The sequence below is a fragment of the Molossus molossus genome, unplaced genomic scaffold (assembly GCF_014108415.1).
Source record: "Molossus molossus isolate mMolMol1 unplaced genomic scaffold, mMolMol1.p scaffold_m16_p_12, whole genome shotgun sequence".
Classification (NCBI taxonomy): domain Eukaryota; kingdom Metazoa; phylum Chordata; class Mammalia; order Chiroptera; family Molossidae; genus Molossus; species Molossus molossus.
This window is the reverse complement of record NW_023425347.1, coordinates 9739140-9761019: the sequence shown is the minus strand read 5'-3', so window position 1 is coordinate 9761019 and position 21880 is coordinate 9739140. Positions and strand designations below refer to the sequence as shown.

The following is a 21880-nucleotide window of genomic DNA, read 5'->3' as shown; positions in this document are numbered from 1 at the left end:
TATATACATATACATCAGAATCCTGAACCAAACACATTGAACTCTCTCTAATCCCAAAATAAAGTATTTTACAAGATCACAAAAGGAAACCTCCATGAATGTCAAGGATTCACAAAGACTATTTTCTGACCAGAACGCAATTCTATTACAAAATAAAAAATGAAGGAAAAGATTTTCATCTTAAAAATATTTAAAGTATTTAAAAACATACAAAATCCTTCTGGCTGTAATTTTGTATACTTTTTGGCTTTTAAAACAAATGCATATGCATTCTAATTAAAAACAAGTGAATATGTTTTAAATATACAAAAAGAGAAATCTAAAGATCTAAAGATTGAAAAAAATAAACATGTAAGATGTGGCTAAAGCTGTACTTATAAGGTAATTTTATAGTCTTCATTAAAGAAGATAGGATCTAAGTGTTCAACTCAGTAAGCTAGAAAAAGAACCCAGATAAACTCAAGAAGGCAGAGGAAATAAAGAGCAGCGATAAAAAAAATACAAAGATACAACAGAAACAATATATTTTAAAAATGAATTATTTAGCCCTGGCCAGTTTGGCTCAGCAGTTGGAGCGTCGGCCTGTGGTCCGAAGAGACCCAGGTTTGGTTCTCGCTAAGGGCATGTACCTCAGCTGCAGTTTGTCCTCGGCCTTGGTTGGGTTGTGCAGGTGGCAGCCACTCGATGTGTCCCTTTCATGTCAATGTTTCTCTCTCTCTCTCTCTTGCTTCCTCTCTCTCCCTCCTGCTCTATCTGACCAAAAAATGGAAATGTCCTCAGGTGAGAATAAAAAAAAAAATGAATTATTTAAAAATATAGAAGAAAACATCTGCAAGAAAATAGGTACATAAATCATGAGGCATATTGATGGTATGTAATCATAGATCCAGTATAGATTTTTAAATATTCTAAGATAAATTCTAATATAAAAAACTTTAGGCCATTACTAACTTAAAAAATAGAAAGCACTACTAAATCAACAATAGGTAATGGGTAATCTTTAATGGGTAATCAAATAGCTCCTCTCCTATCTTAAGAGGAAATAGACTCAGACAATTTTACAGGCAAGTAATATTAAACCTTCAAAAAAGGAAAATCCAAAGATTTGGAAAACGGTTTGAGACTAAGAAAAAATACTGTTAGTTACTTCTCCTTCAAATGACTATTTTAACACTGATAGTGAAAAGAACTGAAGAACGTACATAAACTACACTGTAAGCTTGATTTATCTCAGAAATGCAAGGACTCAACATCAGAAAATATATATTTAAAAATTAAAAGGGTAAATGACACTCTAATAAACACACAAAACACATTTAGTACAATTCAATGTTTCAGGATGTTAAAACCCCTCACAAGCCAGGAAAAAAAGAGAACTTTACCCAGATTTTTAAAGGTATACAGCAAATATCTACAGCTTTCGCTTAATAGTAACATTTTATGGAACTTTTAGAAATAAAACAAGAATGTTTGTTGTTATAACTTATATTCAACACTGTACTAGATGATCCCAGCCAATGTAATAAAAGAAAAAAAAAAATAACAGGTACAAGTTGGAGGGAAAAAAACATAATTATCCCTACTTGCACAAGATGACTGTCTACATATAATCTAAAAGAATCTACAAATTTTCAAATAACAACACAGTTCAACAAGGTTGTGTTAACCAATTAGAAAATATAACTTTAAAGAGATTCCATTAACAAGAGCAACCAAAACCTATAGTGTGTAGGAATAAATCTAACACAGGTTGCACAGAACTTTCAGAAAGTTCATAATAAGACATTTCTGAAGAACCTAAAGGCGGGTATAGGGAGAGAGAGAAAGAAAGAGAGGAAGAAGAGAGGGGAAAAGATCCTGAGTAAGGGAACATTTGCTCCACCCCCTGATCTCAGATCCAATTCCCTCTTGCCAACTTACTTTGGGTAAATCATTCCAGCTATTGCCCTTCCTCCCTCTCCTAATTCACTATTTCCCCTTCCAATAGTTCTTTCACATCATCACATAACATACTGTAATTTCTCCTATCTTAAAGCAAATGCTGAAGCCTACCTCACCATCCTGGTTTCTATTTCACAGCACTGGTCTTGACAGCTGCCCATAATCATTACCTCCAGTTCTCTTCCCATTCTCTCATGAGCTCTAGTCCCTGCAACTCCACCAAAACAGCTGTTGCCAAATGGCCTATGTGCTGCCAAATCTAAGTCAATTCTTAGTCCTCAGTGACAACTGTGAACACAGTGCATCATTCCTCCTTCTTGAAAATTTCTTCACCTGGATTCCAGGGCACCACTATCTCTTGCTTGGTGTACATTCCTGCGGAAGTATCTTCTCAGTATCCTTTACTGTGTCTTTATCTCCCCCAAGTTAAAAGTGCTCCCAAGATTCAATCTTCACATCTTGTCTATAAAACCAAAGCTGCCTCTGAAGCAGTAACACCTGGCTAAATAAATGGCAAATCCATTTTTTCAGTCACTGAACCCTAAAAACCCTTCTTTCCATTGCTTCTCATTCCCTTACATCCAATATCCAATCCATGAGTAAATCTTGCTCACCTCTACCTTTAAAATATACCCCAGCCCTGGCCAGTTTGGCTCAGCGGTTGGAGCGTTGACCTACGGTCCGGAGAGACCCGGGTTCGGTTCCCACTAAGGGCATGTACCTTGGTTGCAGTTTGTCCCCGGCCCTGGTTGGTCGTGCGGGTGGCAGCCACTCGATGTGTCCCTTTCATGCCGATGTTTCTCTTTCTCTCTCTGTTCCTCTCTCTCCCTCCCACTCTATCTGAACAAAAAGTGGAAAAATGTCCTCGGGTGAGGATAAAAAAAATAAAAATAAAAAATCTTTAAAAAATAAAATAAAATATACCCCAAATGCAATCACAACTCACTACCTCTATCATACTGCCACCCAGTTTTCATCTTTTGCCAGTCTGGGCTTCCTTCTTGGTCTTTCTACACCATTTATTCTCCAAGTAATATCCAGCACAACTTTAAAAATTTTTTAATTTAATTACATTATTCCTCCAATGGCTTCCTATCTTATTAAAAATAAAACCCAAAGTATTGAGCACATATACAAAGGGCCTGCATGAACCCCAATGCTACCCTGATCTCTCAACCGCCATTTCCTCCCTCCATCTCCTAACACAGTGGCGTCCTTGCTCCTGCTTAAACTCGCCAAAAACAGCCAACCACCAGGAGGCATTCCTTTGCTTTCAAGTTCCAAATGTCACCTTACCAGGCTTTCTCTGACGATTTACATTAAGAAAATAACACAAACTTCAAACTACCAGCTGTATCCTAATTAGCCTGCTGCCACCATAGGAAAATAAGCTCCTTGGGACAGGTACTTTTATCTCTTAGGTGCACTGCTGTATGGTTTCTTGGGTAAATCAACAAGTTGATTCCAATATGTAATTGGAAGAACACACCACCAAGAACAGCTAAGAAAATTTTCAGATAAAGATAACTGGCAGGGCAAGTTTCTAAAACCTCTTATAAAGCCATGCTAATTTTAAATGTGGTATGATCAAGACAAACGCCAAGAGAGGAAACTGAGTCACGCATAAATGAAAGCTTCATATGTGGCATAAGTGGCAAATAACTGGGGGAGGGACAGACTATTAAATAAACAATGTAAACAGATTATCCACATTTTTAAAAAATGAGACCCCAATTTCATACCATACACAAAAACCGTAAGTAGACTAAAGTTCATACTGTAAAACAAAAGCAAAACTTTTAGATGAAAAGACAGAAGACAACGATCTTGGAGAAGGAAGGATTCCCTAAACAAGAAACAAAACGAGAAAAATAGATTTGACTAGATTAAAATGAAAAAATTCCATCAATCTGGCCGATGAAATATGTAACTACAGTTGACCCTTCAACAATTCTGAAGTTAGGGGAGCCATCCCCACCCACAAATATCCAGACAACTTTTAACTCTCCCCAAAATTATAGCCGGCCCTTCGCACCCACGGATTCAACCAACCAGGTATCAAAACAGTATTGGATCGAAAACAGTATTTCCAATTCCCCAGTTGGGAATGCGAAAATACTCCTCCATACCTGGCTGGATGAAACCACAGCTGCGAAACCCGGAAATCAGAAAGGCACAAAGCATTTATCGGCGGGGAAAAAAATCTGCCACGTGGATCCGCAAAGTCCAAAAGCTGTTATTCAAAGGTCAACTTAAAATTTTTAAAATTACAGATTTTAACACTTTTAATTAAGAAAGAAGAGACAAGTCACCAGTACAGGAACTTCAGTTGAGAAGTCAAGATGGAGCCGGGGAAAGCAGAAAATGAAAAGTCACGGTGACTGCGGAAGAACCTGGTGTCCAGGTGCAGGCTGGGATCGCTAACAGCCGTATCAGGATCGCGAGACTGGGGACAAGACGTACGGGATGTACGTGTGACCTGCGACCTGCGTGACCTGCGTGACCTGCGTGCACATGGGCTGGTGAAGATAGAGATAACAGACCACAGCCTCAGCTAAAAACCTATACATACTACTGAACCACTGCACATGGCTCTTAAGCCACTCTTGTTACTTAGGTAGTAGCTGCATTAGCTCGAACCACTAGAGGTCCTGCCCACAGGGACTGATAGAGATGCCTGGAGCAGGGAGGTTTGCCAGGACTGGGGAACCAGAAATGTAACAGGTCCAGCAATGAAGCCTGGTGGGCAGGCTGATTGTGAACACAGCCAGGTCTGTCCCCTGGATCTTTCCCCTTCCTGGGATTCTACCAGGAAAAGCAGCACAACTGAAAACCAAAAGAGCTTCTGAAGAAGCAGTACCAACTGCCTTGCTGTTCCTATAACGTAAGTGAGAAGCAGGACTTCACTTCTGCTCAGTCCTCACAGGGCTTCACAGAACATTAGGTGTTCTCACCTCACATCACCTGCAGGAGGAAGTTCCACCCCATTTAATGGAAGACATGGCACTCCTGGGGCAGCAGAGTAGATACAGTAAGCAGTGGTCCTAACAGGTGGGTGCTCCCTGTTAGGTTCAGCAGATGATTCCAAAGAAACTCAGGTCACACTTTTGAGTGGTGGAAGGTGCTGGTAAAGCACAGGGAGCATGGGAATTTCCATCTTACTTTTAGTTTTCCACCTCAGAGATTCAGGAATACAGCAGGGCACTCCAATCTTGCCTACACAGAAAAGAAACGAGTTCCCACCCACCTTTAGGGAGTAGTTCACATTAATACCTTTATTTGCTCCAATGTTTGCTTCTCAAACTGTGAGGGAAGCACTCTTCTTTAAGGAGAGACCCGTTCCACTACAGAAAAAGTCTTTAAAATAGTTCCCCAGCCTGGCTGGTGTGGCTCAGTGGACTGAGCATCATCAAAAGTCTTTAAAATAGTTCCCCAGCCTGGCTGGTGTGGCTCAGTGGACTGAGCATCATCCCATGGACTGAGAGGTCCCAGTTCCATTCCCAGTCAGGGCACATGCCGGGGTTGCAGGTTCAATCCCCAGTAGGGGCCGTGTAGGAGGCAGCCAATGGATGTTTCTCTCTCTCCCCCTTTCTGTCTCTCTAAAAAAGTCAATAAAAAACATTTTAAAAAATAAAAGGTAAATAAAATAGTTCCCCAAACTCCAAGGCAGGTCCCTTGACTGCAATAGAATTCAGCCAAGACAAGGGCCCTAAGGTTTTCACTTTATTTTAGTGGATTCTGCCTGTAAGATTACTTGAATTTTCGTACAATCTTTCCCCCACCTCCACCACATGGTTTTGGTCTTTTTCTCTCCCAGGCTACTTGATAAACATGGGAGTGTGGCAATGCTGTAAAGCTGCCCACTCATAACCACAACCTTTTTCTGCTGATTTTGATCAGGTTCCTGGCTAAGCAGAATGTGTCTGGTCTTAACACTTGACTTCTTCCTGCCTACATGTACACACACCTCATTTCCCAAATCTTTTAAACTAACTCTACATAATCATTGCAACTTCATCATTTTTAAGCAGTCCCAAACACGAGCTACTTAGAGCGGATTGTTTCCCCTAGGAATACACTTCCAGATAGGCATCTATCAATTTAATCAAGACATTCTCAAAAAGCTCAAGTTGAAGCTAGTGGTGCTGACTGATGATAGTGTATAAAATAATTCTGGAGGGCCCTGGCTGGTTTGGCTCAGCAGACAGTGCATTGGCCCGAAGACCAAAGGGTCATAGATTTGATTCCTGGTCAAGGGCATGTACCTGGATTGCAGGTTCGATCCGCAGCCCTAGGAGAGGTTGTGTGAGAGGCAACCAATCAATGTGTCTCTCTCACATTGATGTTTCTCTCCCCCCTACCCCCACCATCTAAAAATCAATGGAAAAATATCCTCAGGTGAGGATTAACAATAAAGATAAATAAGTAAATAAATAATTCTGGAGGAAAATTTACTCATATGTATACTCCAAAGGAAGAGCACTACAAATCGTGTTCTAGATAACACACACACACACACACACACACACACACCTCTCTTTCTCTCTCCTTAAATTAACAAGATGATTATTTATATCTTTTTAGGCTCAAAAGCTCATCTGCATACACAAGGGAAGTTAGCAGGCTTAGACTGGGGAACTTGTTGTGCTGACAGCTGGCTAACTTCTTTCTACCTCAGGTATCTGAAGGATAGGACAGTAAAGGATTTCCTCTGGATTGCACAGATAAGCAAGGTAAGCAAAAGTGGGCAATCAGACCCCCTACTTCCCGGACCAGAGGCTTGGAACAAGGCAACAAGCAAGTACAGAATCTAGATTAAGAATTAAAAAACAGGATAAATGAAGCTTTGACTCAAAGGGGACCTGGCAAAGGGATGAAAGTCAAGTTGGAGGTACCAGAGCTGGACATCAGGACAAGAAATGTCAGCAAAGAGAGAGAAGATGAAGGATGAAGATGCCTTGAAAGACTGTAAGTTTTCTAAGGGGACTTTGGCCTGGACCATTGGCAGGGAGGAGTTATGAAGCAGACAGGCTCCCATGCCAACAGGGAACTTACAAATACTCCCATGACTGACTCTAAGTAACCTCACAATTGCTCTTTTAAGTAGAGAATCAGGCTTGAGATAAAAACATCTAATATACTTTCTTTTGAACGCTCAGCAATAAGATGACTTTAAATAGAAAATAAGTATCGCCCAGACGGTGGCTCAGTGGTTGAGCATCGACCCATGCACCAAGAGGTCGCCAGTTCAATTCCCAATCAGGGCACGCGCCCAGGTTGTGGGCCAAATCCCCAGAGGGGGCGTGCAGGAGGTGGCCAATCAATGTTCTCGCTTATGAATATTTCTCTCTTTCTCTCTCCCTCTCCCTTCCTCTCTCTCTCAAATCAATAAAGAAAAAAAAAGTTACTATTTTTTAAAAAAAGAACAAAATAAGTTATCTTTTACTTACTTTTTCCAATATTTTGTTCAGATAGAGTGGGAGGGAGAAAGAGAGAGAAACATTGACCTAAAAGGGACACATCAAGTGGTTGCCACCCGCACGACCCAACCAGGGCCCGGTACAAACTGCAACTGAGGTACATGCCCTTAGCGGGAACCGAACCTGGGTCTCTCCGGAACCGCAAGCCGATACTCTAACCACTGGGCCAAACTGGCCAGGGCGAAAATAAATTATCTTTTAACTTCAATGATTAAAAACAATTACTGAGCCCTAGCCGGTTTGGCTCAGCGGTTAGCGCATTGCCCGAGGACCAGAGTCCCAGGTTCAGTTCCCGCTGGGGGCATGTATCTTGGTTGCGGTTTGTACCCGGCCCCAGTTGGGGTCGTGCGGGTGGCAACCACTTGATGTGTCTCTCTCACATCAATCTTTCTCTCTCTCTCTTCCTCCACTTCTCCCTCCTGCTCTATCTTAAGATAAATGCAAAAATGTTCTCGGGTGAGGATTAAAAAAAAACAACACAATTACTGAAACAAGATTTAAAAAATTTTTTGATTACTAAATTCAAATATTCTCATTTACATATTACCAAATCAGTCTTTTTTTTTTTTAATCCTCACCCGAGAACATTTTTGCATTTATCTTCAGATACAGCGGGAGGGAGAGAGAGGAAGAGAGAGAAACATTGATGTGACAGAGAGACATCGACTGGCTGCCATCCACAGGACTCCAACCAGGGCCAGAGACAAACTGCAACCGAGGTACGTGCCCTTAGCAGGAACCGAACCCAGGACTCTCTGGTCTGTGGGCCGACACTCTAACTACTGAGCCAAACCGGCCAGGGCCAAATCGGTCAGTTTTTTTTCCCCCTACCATCATCATAGAAGATAACACAGTAAGTCCCTATTTTTTTTTTTTTTTTATCGACTTTTAGAGAGAGGACGGGAGAGAGAGAGAGAGAGAAACATCGATGGGCGAGGACATCGATGGGTCGCTTCCTGCATGCCCCCCACTGGGGACTGGGCCCATAACCTGGGCATGTGCCATGACGGGGAACTGAACCAGCCACCTACCTCTTGGTGCATGGGGTCGATGCTCAATCACTGAGCCACACCAGCCAGACTAACTCCCTATTCTTAAACTAGGGTATACATACAGAGCAGGAGATAAAGGGCTGTACAGAGACACTAACTCCTGACTCATCTTCCTAAAGCATCAACCTGACACCCAAAGATTTAAGGAGAAGAGTTAACTGGTAAGCACTTTTAAAACATTTACTATCAAACCAAAAAATATTGTATGGAGTACATTGTTAATTTCACAAAGGCTTTAGGATAATATGAGAATTCAAAAACAGGCCAGGCTTGCAATCTCCCTTTCCACCTCTATTTCCTTATTAGAACACTTGCTCTCTTTCGCTGTTAGAAATACTTGGATGGAAACTTTGGAAAGCATACCATAAAAATACATTTAATTTGCCCTGGCTGGTTTTGCTCAGTGGTTAGAGCATCGACCTGAGATCCAGAGAGATCCGGGTTCGGTTCCTGCTAAGAACACGTACCTCAGTTGCAGTTTGTCCCCGGCCCTGGTTGGGTTGTGTGGGCGGTAGCTACTCAATGTGTCCCTTTCATGTCGGTGTTTCTCTCTCTCCTTCTCCTCTCTGTCCCTCCTACTCTATCTGAACAAAAAATGGAAAAATGTCCTTGGGTGAGGATAAAAAAAAAAAAAAAAAATTTAATTTTGTCATATGCCAAAACATTTTAAAAACTATTTCTGATAGCTCTTTCCAACAGGCACCCTTTCTTTTCATAAACATGCTCTTCTGATGCTCTATGAGGCTCAGGAACCCTTGCAATCCATGACCCAGAGGTAGCTGTAGCTACCCTCTACAGCTCATCTCAAATGCAAACTTATTAATGTCTACTTACCTGCCTTTGGCAGCTCCCTAATCCCTTACCAAATATCTGTTTCTAACACACTAATGAAGCCAGTTAAATCCAAGCATATCATGCCTATATAAACAGTCTTTTGGAGAGACCCAAACTGTTCAAAGTATATAGGACAAGAAGACTTTTTTTTTTGGTCTTTTTTTCTCACATATTATAAATACCTTGAGACTTCCAGAATGGTTACATACTAAAATAAGAAATGCTGGTGTATCCAACTCTGTCATGCCCTGACATCCTAAACATTAAACTACTGACGGGAAATGGGTACATTTTAACCAGATATTCATTATGTACAATCGAAATTATTGGGCTTTATCAACAAATGCTAGGGAACTACCAGCCTCTTGAAAACTTCACATGGCAAAGCCCATTATCAATGGAAATAAGGCAAAAAGTAAAGATAGTTCATAAATATATCGTGGCTCCCTTCTCCAACTAAAGAATACTATTGTTAGACATACTCTTACACGTTCCACCAATAGCTAAACATAAACACTGTGGCCAACATTTCAAATACTCTTTCTAGGAACACAAGTTTTCCTCCAAATGATTTATATCAAATTTAGAAATAATTTCTTCAACATATAAGTTTTTTTTTTTTTTTCAAACAAGGTAACTAAATGCACAGTTTTCCTATATGGTATAATTTCAAACACTATATAACTCGTCACTATATTTGTATTTTAGCTAGAAGTCAGCAATTATTAGCTAGCTGCTCACCACATTCATATCCTCAGATAAGGCACTATGATAAGCAAAAAACAGACATGCAGCAACCATTCCAGAAGAAAATATACATGATGTCATTTATTATCTACAGAAAACAAAGCACAAGCAGTGCACATTAATAACAGTGCAAAAAAATAAATTAGTCACACAGAATTTGAAGGGGAGGATTGCTGGTAGTACTGAACTCTGATGATGTCCTGAATAAGGACTGACACTGAGGATGGCAAGTAGTTGGAGGATCCACCACTTATTCGGAAAAATAGCAATACAAAGGTATTGGAGAAGGTGTTGCGTAGGTGTGGACAAAGTAAGCCAATAACTTTGGCTACACTACTAGCTCAGACCAATGGAACAGGCTAACAGTTAGAGAAGATATGCTTAGCACAGCATATGGCAAAAGTAGGTTTATAATTGTTCATATGGAAAATAATAAAAAATTAATAAATAATACAAGATGAACTGGGTTTCACATAATCATAACTTACTTTTGCCCCTGTATAGCAAAATAGGCAAAAGATGTTGAACATTTTGCTTCAAAAGCATTAGTTTTGTAACTATTATATCCATTTCCATAAACAGTTCCCTTGAAATCTACTTTATACTTTACTTGCATTTTCAATACCTATAGGTAAATCTTAGGTGTTGGCTCAAACCCTCCATCCCTACTCATGATACCACAAATTCCAGTAAGGTTTCTTTGGATTCTGGCAAAAAAAAAGCAAACATGTTCCAATGGGGATTCTTTTTTTTTATCCTCACCCGAGGACATTTTTCCATTCTTTTGTTCAGATAGAGTGGGAGGGAGAGAGAGGGAGAGAGAGAGAAACATCGACATGAAAGGGACACATCGAGTGGCTGCCACCCGCACGACCAACCAGGGCCAGGGACAAACTGCAACCGAGGTATATGCCCTTAGCGGGAATCGAACCCGGGTCTCTCTGGACCACAGGCCGACTCTCTAACCGCTGAGCCAAACCAGCCAGGGCCCAAAGGAGATTCTTACTACAAAATAACTAGACTTCAAAAGCATATAATGCGTAATACTTTAGTGTGCTTGCAGGAAGCAAGGAAAATATCAAAGTGCCCCAGTAACTCCTCCAACCCAACCATAAAGAATGATTCAATCATAAAAGTAGACAAACACCAAAGTCAAAAAAAGCAATCCACAGATTGGGATGGGAGTGGGGAAAATGTTTAGAAGTAAAAATATATTTGCTGCAATTAAAAATTCAAAGGATGAGCTAAACAGATTAGACAGCTCATTAGTGAACCGGAAGTTAGGTCCAAGGAGATACCTAGAATACAAACAAAACAAAAACAAGGAGTTGGAAATGAGAGAGGGTAAGAAATAGAGGACATGCCTGTTAGGTGTGGCTCAGTGGTTGAGCAGTCGATCCATTCCCCAAGAGGTCGCCAGTTTGATTCCTGGTCAGGGCACATGCCCAGGTTATGGGCCAAATCCCCAAGTGGAGGGCAAGCAGGAGACAGCCAACTGATGTTCTCTGTCACCCATGTTTCTGTATCTCTCTCCCTCTCCCTTCCTCACTCTCTAAAATCAATAAAAAAAAGAAAAAAGAAAGAAATAGAAGACAGAATAATATCAAATAAATGACAACTTGGAATTCCAGAGACTATATAGGACCAACAGTATTTGATAAAATGGCCAATATTTTTTTAGAACTAATGAGGCACAAATCCACAAAAGAAGCACAATATATACCAAGCTTATGAATAAAATAACCATGTCCACAAATGTAAAACTAGAGAACATCAAAGTCAAAGTGAGAATCTCAAAAGCAACCAGAGAGAGAAGACAGACCTCCAGCAAAGTAACTAATCTAGACTGACAACAACCTCCTCAAGAGTAATGGGGAAGCCAGAAGACAATGGAATAATATCTTTAAAATGCTAAAATAAATGAACAATTAGCTGGTTTTATTTGGAATCAATTCTATTTTTCAAAAATAAGGGCAAAATATATTTCCAGAATATAAAAAAACTAGTGACTTTTCCAACCATAACACTTCCCTAAAAATATTTCCAAAAGGATATACTAAAGAAGGAAAAAAATTGTTCCAGAATAAAGTTCTATACTATGACTGATGATCAAAGAGACTGGTAAAGATATAGGTAAAGCTAAACAAACACTGTCTGCATGTAATAATAATGTTCTATTTTGTGAGGGGGTTTTTTTCCCATGGACAATAATAAACATTGGAAGATAACAGCATGTAAGTTTATGGGTGGATCAGGGTTAAAGGATTTTAAGGTCCTTTTATTGTCAAAAGTGGAATTCAAATAATGATTAACTTTAGACTTTGCGTATGTACAATGTCAAGAATAGCCACTTAAAGACTGAAACTAGCATACAACTTCCAAAACAAGTAAGTGAGGTTTTACTGTAGGCACTGGCTAGAGCAAAGCTCAGTTTGGAAAGACAAAGTAGTTAAGTCTAGCTCAAAGAAGTCAAAAACAATTCTAATAGTTGTTTTGAGTCACAGATTCCTTTGAGAAAAAGAGGAAAATGCTCATATGTACCTGTACAAATTTTCATACAAACACAAAAGACCTTTCCCAGACTTCCCAGAGAAAAAGAATCCCCAAGGCCTTGGCCAGCTTAAAAAGCTGAAGAATATTAAGTTTGTGTGGGGAACAGTAAAGTTAGATGAGTTTTAACTCCTCATCCTAGAGTTAAAACCACATATGAAGCATAAAAGGAACAGCACAAGGTGAAACATTTCAGGAAGGAGGAACCTGGAGGTAAGGAGTCAATGGAGTCATTCTTATAATTCACTCTTTCATTAAAATGTAATTCAATAATTACACAACTATTGCAATATCTGAACTGTGGAAAATATTGGCCAGAAAAAAAATTCCTAGTTTTAAAGATTGTAAGCACCAGTCTTACAATCTGGTGGACAAGTATGCCACACAATGAAGGTAGAAAATAGAAATTGCAACCTAGTGTTTTATTTTATTTGACTGATTGATTGACTGTTTTATAGAGAGGAACATCAATGTAAGAGAAATATCGATCGGTTGCCTCCTGCATGTGCCCTGACTGGGGATCGAATCCACGACCTGGGTATGTGCTATGACCAGGAATCAAATCTGCCATCTTTTGGTATACAGGACAGCAATCCAACCAACCGAGCCACAGCAGGGCTATCTAGTGTTTTTAATACTCCCTTCCTGGAATGATTCAATTAACAACAGGCAATAGTCAAAGGGCTTGCAAAAAGGATTGGTCTGGTGCAACTAAAGTGCCTCTTCTGCAAAGGCAGATACCAATCCCTCCAGACCTAAACTTGTAGCCTGTGTCAGAAATACAGACCATTGCAATCCAGAGGCTCCTAAATTTACCTGCTTTCCAGAAAGAAGCTTATTGGAACACAGATTCCTTTCTCTATCCAAACACTGAAAACTACAATCTCATGGTCTGACCCAAAGAATTTGTATTTTAAAAGTACCCAAGACGATACTGCTACACCTGCAAACACACACAATATAAAACGATTACTCCTTATTCACAAACTTTTGACTCACATTAGCTTTATGTATCACAGATATTCAAACCCGTGAATCAGAATGCTGCAAATAAATTATTTCCTATATACTATGAAAATATATTCAATGGTTAAAATCATTATAGAGCATAAGGAAAAAGTCAATGATTCTTAGATATCACAGCAAGAACAGAAAAAGACTTATTCTAGTCCACAAGAATTGAAAGCAAATTCAAAGGAAAAGCACAAGAGATGCCTCTATACCATTGTTTAGGCAAATTAATAAATAATATTCTTGTCCGGCCGGTGTGGTTCAATCATTGAGCGTCAACCCATGCACCAGGAAGTCACCAGTTCGATTCCCAGTCAGGACACATGCTCAGGTTGTGGGCCCAATCCCCAGTGAGGGGCATGCAGGGCGGCCAATCAACATTCTCTCTCATTGATATTTCTATGTCTCTCTCCCTCTCCCTTCCTCTCTCTCTAAAATCAATAAAGGAAAATAAATAAATAATATTCTCAACAGTTCATATTTAAGATAGTGTGTTAATTTTCAAAATACACACACATTTTACTTTATTGCCCCTCAACTTCAGAAGTCAAATAACTCTCCTCCTTTTCTAATTTTGGTGATCTCAATCTTTTAAGAGCCAGCTACACCACAAACAACACTGTTTTATCTTAACCAACATTCATAGACAGTCTCCTGATCTTTGTGACTTCCATTTGAACTACATGTGCAGATTTTATTTATAATTGTGCTTTTGGTCAATGTACATAAAATCCCTGTGGTACAAAGGAGAAAGAAGTAATCTTATCCCAAAGTAAGGAAATTCAAATCTTCCCTTTCTCCCCAAATCCTGGTTAATCTTCCAAACTAATCAACTTTAAGACATTTTTTAAATAAACCAGGTACAAATTCATTCTTAAAAGCTTACTTCCATTTTTGATTAACTAAAACATGCATGTGTTGGATAAATGTTTTCTCAAAAGGCCGAGATTAAATCACTACGATCTTTATGAAATTTAAATTAGCTATTATAGTCGTTCTCAAGAGAAAACCCCACACTCACTGAGAAAAAAAAGGATTTAAGATATACAAATGAGGAGCATGCTTCTTCCATGTTATTAAAAGGTTGAGTCCTTATTCAGTCCACATATTGAAAGAGTGGAACCCAGAACTTCTAGTTCTAGGTCTAGAGCTAGGAATGGAGCAGACCCTCCATATGCCCCAAAGCCAGAGTAAACCTCAGCTCCAGAACAGATCACCTAAAACAGAGGTCAGCAAACTAAGATTCACAGTCCAAATTCAGCCCACTGCCTGTTTTTGTAGAACCCATGGACTAAGAATGGTTTTTACATTTTTTAAATAATTTTTCTTTATTGATTTTAGAGAGAGAAAAAGAGAGGGAGAGGGAGAGAGAGATAGAAAAATCAATGAGAGAGAACATCAATTGGCTACCTCCTGCACGCCTCTCACTGAGGATCAGGCCCACAACGTGGGCATGTGTCCTGACTGGGAATCGAACTGGCAACCTCTTGGTGCATGGGCTGACGTTCAACCACTGAGTCACACCAGCCAGGCAATTTTTACATTTTTAAATGATTTTTAAAAAGAGTATTTCATAATGTAAAAATTATATGTATTTTGAATTTTACTGTCCATACACAGTTTTACTGGAATACAGTGCTCATTCATTTAGGCATTGTTTATAGTTGATGAGCTGAGTAGTTACAACTGCCGACAAGGTTTAAAACATTAACTATCTGGTCATAGTGTGTGGATCCCTGATCTAAAGGATGCTTGTCTTTTAATGAAAGCTAGTAAACTCTTAACAGAGTGAGTCAAAAATCTGTCTCCCCTAACCCTAACTGCTGGTGATACAGGGAGTAAATCTACTGTATCCTTCAACTAACAGTAGCTCTTCCAATTTTGGAAGGTTGATGTTCCACCCCATCTTGTCTAGGGTCTGATCGCTTATTTTTTTTTTATTCACAAGGCATAATTACAATAACCATCTAAATATTTACTAAGGACCTATTACCATATACTGGATACCATCCTAAGTGTTGGGAGATCTCATTTCTTTTTAGATGAGAAAATCTAGGCTTAGAAATCAAGTAACTAACCTGCCCAAGTTCACATAGCTACTACAGATCTCTGCTCTTACCAAACCACCTTACTTCAAAAAGCAAGGCTTTAAACTTCCTCTTTTGTCTCAACATATTCCTCTAGAATTATGGAGTCTAAGGCCAAATATGAAACTTCTGTTTCGATTTAGGCAAAATTGGACAAAACTAGGCAACTAATGTCCCATGACTGGCCACTAAAGTACCTCAGTGCTCTCCCCAGCCTTGTCAAACAGCTTGTCAGCCTGGTAGTGTTCATTTACAACTAACTGCATATCAGTTCTGCCTCACAAATAATACTTTCTTGATTTTTTAAAAAGCAGACAATTCTGTCTTTAGAAAACAAAACCAGGCTTCAGGGATGCATGTTAGATTAGTTAAAATAATAACCATCACTTATTGAGTGTTCACTATGGGAACTGTGGGGGCATGCTTTATGTATTTTTTCATTCAAACTTCAGAGCTCTGTGAGATAAACATTGATCCCAATTTTACAGACAAGGAAACTAAGCCTTCAAGATTAATTTACCCAAGGTGACAGGGTTGGGATTCAATAAAGAGGTTCTCTGACTCTAAATCCAGGTTCTCAACCACTAATGTGGAACTTTCAAATAGCAACTTTCGATCATAATATGGCCATAGTGTTTCCTACAAGTGAAGGAAAACTTAAAAAACTTACCCTGAAAGATACTGCTCACCATATTATTTACTATCACCTCAACTATACTCCTGTAACTCTTTTTCAAAACTAAAACAAAACCCAGAATCAAAAATTCAATTGTACAGGTGTATCATTCCTTTGCACTGTATTTATTTCTTCCCCAATAGACGCTCTTTGAGGGTATGAACCATTCGAATATCCCCATGAAATCTCCATGACAGGCATTCAATAAACATGCTGAATTAATAGAAACTTTGTACAAAACTTGTCTTATAAATGAATTCTGCCAGGAAAGTAGTGAGTAGAAAATACAGAAGCAGCAAAGAAAGAACTAAATGTAATTCCTTATACACTGGTAGTACACGTACTGCTTTCAGGATCATTTTTTTTATACACGTAAGATACAACTTATGTATAAAGTGCCACCCAAACACTAACGAAATGAGCTAAGTAACTGTGCATTTATAATCACAAAAATGAAGAATGAATACTCAAGCCTAAACTTACTACTAAAGAATAATCTAATGGAGAAACCAAAACCCCTCACATCCTCATACTGTGTACTTTCCCATATATATCTTAGCCTGGAAGATGTTCTGCATCTTAGCCTCTGCTTCTGGAACTTCCCCATACACAACATTTTTCTTCCTAGAAGGGAAGCTTCCTGAGAACAAGGAGTGTTTTTCCCTTTTACATACCCAAATGATCCAAGGTGGCATCCTGAATACAGTAGGGTACTGCCATTGTATAAAGTGGTTGAACAGAATGGAACATTTTCAGTGCCAGCTAAGGTACACTAACCATATACAATTTAAGGGGAGGCAACAACCTTACCATTAATTCTAAAGAAGGCAGCCTCCTCCTAAAAACCTTGCCAACACTTGTTTTTAAACAACCAAAAGTTGTTAGAAGGCTGTAATTGTTGGCAATAGAGCTCCATTCTGTGCCAATAGCAATAATATGCCCACAAGAGGAGACACCTCAAAGGGCTCACCTGGTACTTAAGGGTTCTTTCACGAGGGCCAAGGGGCTCTAACTGTTACAGACACTTAGTTAAGTCCCTACACACGCAGGTCCCTAAACACATCATAAAGGTGAATCCAGAGAGTATCCAGAAGTTTTAAGTCCTTTATGAAGATATATTCATAAGTATATGTGAAAGAGAAGACTCATATCCAAAAGAACTGAAAGCCTTCCAAGCTTCTGCGCTCCCAGGAAGTCTACTTTGAAATTCATCAAGAAGTTACATCGAAGCATACAAAATATGTCTAAAGATCCAAACTGATAACTCCTAAGTTGAAGCTGGCAAAACCACTGCCCATAACTAAAAGAATTCTGATTGTGCCCCTTCTTACTTTCAACGCTGCGGCGCAAATGAATGATGGTGTATCAGCGTTAAATTTAAATTTCCTGACTCTGGCCACAATTCTAACCTAATTAAAGCATGTGGTCAACGTTTAGCATTTTCCGTGCGGTATTTTGCATTGCTTTGGCTAGCAGCAGAGTCTAGAGACAGTTGCACTCTTCCTCTTGCTCCTCCCCCCGCCCCCAAAGCCAGAGGCAAAGCCCTCTCCAAAATGCTTTATTAAATGGACAGGAAAAACACCCCCGCACTGCCCACAGATCCCACCAAGCGGTAACAGGGTCTTCACAGCCATCACCCTTACCAAGAACACTTTGGGCTCAGTCTGAGCAAGTCACTCGTGCAAGCGCTACTTCCCTACCGCCTGCACCCCCCACCCCCAGGAGCCTGACAACTCCAGGGAGCCCCCCCCCCCCACGCCCGACGGGCCCCGGGGGCAGCGTGGCTCCGACTCCCCTCGCACACAGTTCCCGTCCAGCAAACTGTGGCCGCGGAGGGGGAGGGGGAAGACGGCGAGGCGGGTACCGGGTGGCAGAGCCGGGCCGTGGAGTGGACACTGCCCCGGACGGGCAGGGGCGGCGCAGGGTGGTGAGCGAGGACGGCCCGAGGGTCCGGGAGGGGGAGGGGAGGTACCTCATACAGCTCCTCGGAAGCCATGGTGGGCAGTGGAGTTGCGGGCAGGCGGGAGGGGCAGGGTTGGGGCGAGGCGCCGCCGCCAGGCGGCCGACACTTTGTTTCAGTTGGGTCCCTGCGTGGCCTGCGCTTCCTGCTCCCGCTCCCGGCGCCGGGTGCCCGGGAGGAGCCTCTCACACTCACTGCCAGTGCGGGCCGGCGGCCGTGGCGGGGTTGTGCGCAGGAGCAGCTGCGCAACGCGCCCTCCGCGCCCCGCGCTCACTCCCCGGCAGGCCGACTGGGACTCGGGCTCATCGCGCCCCGCCGCGGGGCCGGGCCAGGCTGGGGCGGGCGCGGCGGCAATACACGGTGGTGCGGCTGGCTGGCTCCGTAGCTCCCCCTCTCCAGTGTAGTGCAAAAATCTTCCTACTTGCGACCAAAAAACCTGCCCCGGCTACTGAGCATGCTCAGTGCGGTCGCCGGGCGGCAGAGCCACACTCCCTTGCTCCGGGTTTTCGGACTGCCCGCGCGAGAGAGGCGGGGAAGCCGGCGGGGCGGGGCGCCTGAGGGAAGCAGTGGGCTCCGCTCCCGGCCGAGGTGGGCGGATGGCCTGGGGGAAGCAAGCCGGCAGGAAGGGGTGTGGCAAGGGGCGGGTGGGCGGGGTCGCGGCGAGATGTGGGCAGGACCACGAGAGCAGTGGGCGGGGCTCTGGCTTCTCCAAGTCCCCTCGCGGAGGTCGGACCCAGCCAGGGCACCGCCCACCAGCCTGCCTCGACGTGGGTGCGGGATGCCAGGGCCCGGTACCCACTGGGGCAGGCATCTGCGGGCACTAAGTTCAGCAGGGGACCGTGGGGTCGAGCCGGCCCACGTCTGCGGCCCACTGCCCCGACGGCAGCGGCCGAGCGACAAATGCATGGCTTCAGTCCTGGAGAGCAGAGAGCTCCCGCCTGCGTGCGTGAGCCGGCCGCTATTTCCCCTCCCGGGCCAAGCCAGCCGGCAAAGGGCCGGCGGTGTGGCCAGGTGAGCCACCACCACCCCCAGCCCCACCACGTGCCGCCTCCCCCGCGGCAGCCGCCAAGACCCGGAACCGGACCATGTGCCCCGCCGTGTGGCCCGGCGCGCTCCGGGCACGCTTGCTCCGCGGCAGGCCGGAGGTGGGAGCCGGAGGCGGGATCCCAGCGCAGGCAAGGGCGGTGCGAGGGCGCGGCTGCCTCCACTCAGCCCGCAGCTTCCCCCACGCCAGGCCTCCCAGTTCCTCTTGGAGCTTCCACCTCCTCCAAAGGGGAGTTGAAGGGGTCAGGATCTGGACTTAAGGGAGGTCTGGGTTCTAAAGGAAGGAAATTGTAAATGATGGTTCTCTTTGGGGGGAACAGTGTGGACCACTACACGACATGCTCTCTCGGTCCGAACTGCGATGAGCCGACCCTTCCTCCACTTCACAGGGGAAATGGGCAAAGTGGGGACGACCCGCATGGCTAGCTTCCACAGCACACCTGCCAGGAGACTGGACGTTTCCCCATCCTTGTGGAATGAGGATGGGGCTAACTGGCCCTACTCTCCCAATCAGCCGACAACTCCAAAGCTTCCTGCTGAGTGCAGCGGAACTTCTCCGCGGGGCACTGCAGAGATAGTTTTTCACATTCGCTCCCACCCCTCTACACCTGGAAACGACCATCGAACATCTCTCCCAGTACATCCTCTCCCGCCACACGGTTCCTGGTGCTCTACCTAGCTCCAGTTCCTAACCGACCTCGGAGTCACCAGGCTCCTCCCACCAGTTTTCTTCCTAAAAGCCCATTCGATTGTGCCCCAATATAGTTTAACAACCACAAGGCTTTTCACAGACCCCGCTGAGTTTCCTGCCCTCCCCACGCTCAGGAACGAGCACAGCTCTTGCTCTTTAGTCACTTCAAATCGAATCACTGTTTTCTTCATGCTGGTGCCTCTACCTGCAATTCCCTCTGCCTTAGAATGACTCCTTTCAACCTTAAACTCCAGCTCCAGGGTCACCTCAAAATAAAAGTAGCCTTCTGACTTCCAGAGCAAAAGTAGTTACTCCCTCCTACCGCGGCTCCTGAAGCACTCAGGCTGCTTCACTGCAGCACTCATCTCGGTGCTTTAACTGTTTTGTCCACTCTTCTCTCCCACGTCCATTTCAAGACTAAAACCTTCCACCAGATCTCATCTTCACAGTTGACTCTCCAGCCCTGGCATCATTCGCTACATACGAAATAAGTTTTTGTTCAGTAAATTGGAAATTCTAGTACTCAAAATAAAGCCCAATACGCACATATCTAATTCCTATTATTAAATGCTTTAGCAACAGAAACACAAATTAAAACTCCCACCTCCTTTGTCAAGGCTCTCTCAAGTTCTGCCTCTCTCCCTGATGGCCCAGCCAATTTTCTCTCCCTCCTCCAAACATTAGCACCTCTATCCTCCCACTTAATTTCATTATTTGCTGCATTTGATTATTGTCTCTCTAGGCACACAAATTCATCAGCTTAAATTGTAAGCTCCTTGAAGGCAAGGACTAAGACTTAATCTGCCAAGTCTCAAAACTTAGGGCACACTACTCAAAAAAAGTGCTCAAATACTTGCAGAAGATGGTTTTTAAAAATCACATAAGTGTAATAAAATATAAATAAGAAAAAAGGGATCCTCAACCTAAAATGGGCACATCTTACATATAAACCTATATACGATAGACTGAAATAAATATAAAAATAAACATTTTTTTTCTCGTGGCCATTATAAGCACAGAATTTGTTAAGCATTCGTAAGGTGCTCCACTGTGTGCTTAATGGGTTGTAATGTTAAATATATTATCTCTAAAGTCTCCAATACTACCATTCTTACCAAGAAAAGGAAAGAAGAAACAAGGATAGAAAGACATCCACAATAACCATACTTACTAAAGCAGTACATTTGAGCTATATACAATCCTAGGGTAAGTTGACTTTCGCCATTGTGGGGGGAAAAGGAATTACAGCCTAAAAAAACTAACTCCAAAAAGTCAATTTACATGGGACATTTAATCCTGATGACCTGGCTTATTTATGATGCTATGATTATTCACCAACATTAAAAGAATATCTACAGGGTAGAGGTCACCTCCATAACAAAGCAGGAGTAACCTGTTCTCCTAAGCTCAGCTCCAGCTACCTCTCTCCAACAATTAGTTGGTTTCCATCTTAATTAAGAACACTGGCTGAGGAAACTGGTCCTAAAGTACCCAACTAGTGACTGAGATATTGACAAAGTCTTCAACTGTCCACTTTGTTTCTCTCATCTGCCCTCGACCTGAAACACCCACTAGTTTATTGAATGCTATTTTGCTTATGTTTATATTTTACCTTATCAGTTCAATTTTTCTTACTTTAAGCGAATTCTGCTTTCTTCCCTCACTTTTTTATATAAACAACATTTTATCAGTGCTCGTAATAAATGTATGCCCAAGATTATTTAATGGCTTTGAATTTATACCACCTTTTATGAAATAGTGAAGTGTTGCAGTAGTTACCATGACCACTAGTATGGGTTCTATGAAA

General features: G+C 42.2%; 1 protein-coding gene across 1 annotated transcript in view; it reads right to left on the bottom strand.

Moving 5' to 3' along the window:
* Positions 1–18767, bottom strand: part of CDYL (chromodomain Y like) — a 243172-nt gene extending 224405 nt beyond the window's left edge. The window contains exon 1 of the mRNA XM_036257545.1: positions 18351–18767. The gene's annotated coding sequence lies outside the window, so the exon portion shown is untranslated. The remainder of the gene's footprint in view (positions 1–18350) is intronic.
* Between the last annotated feature and the right edge of the window lie 3113 nt (positions 18768–21880).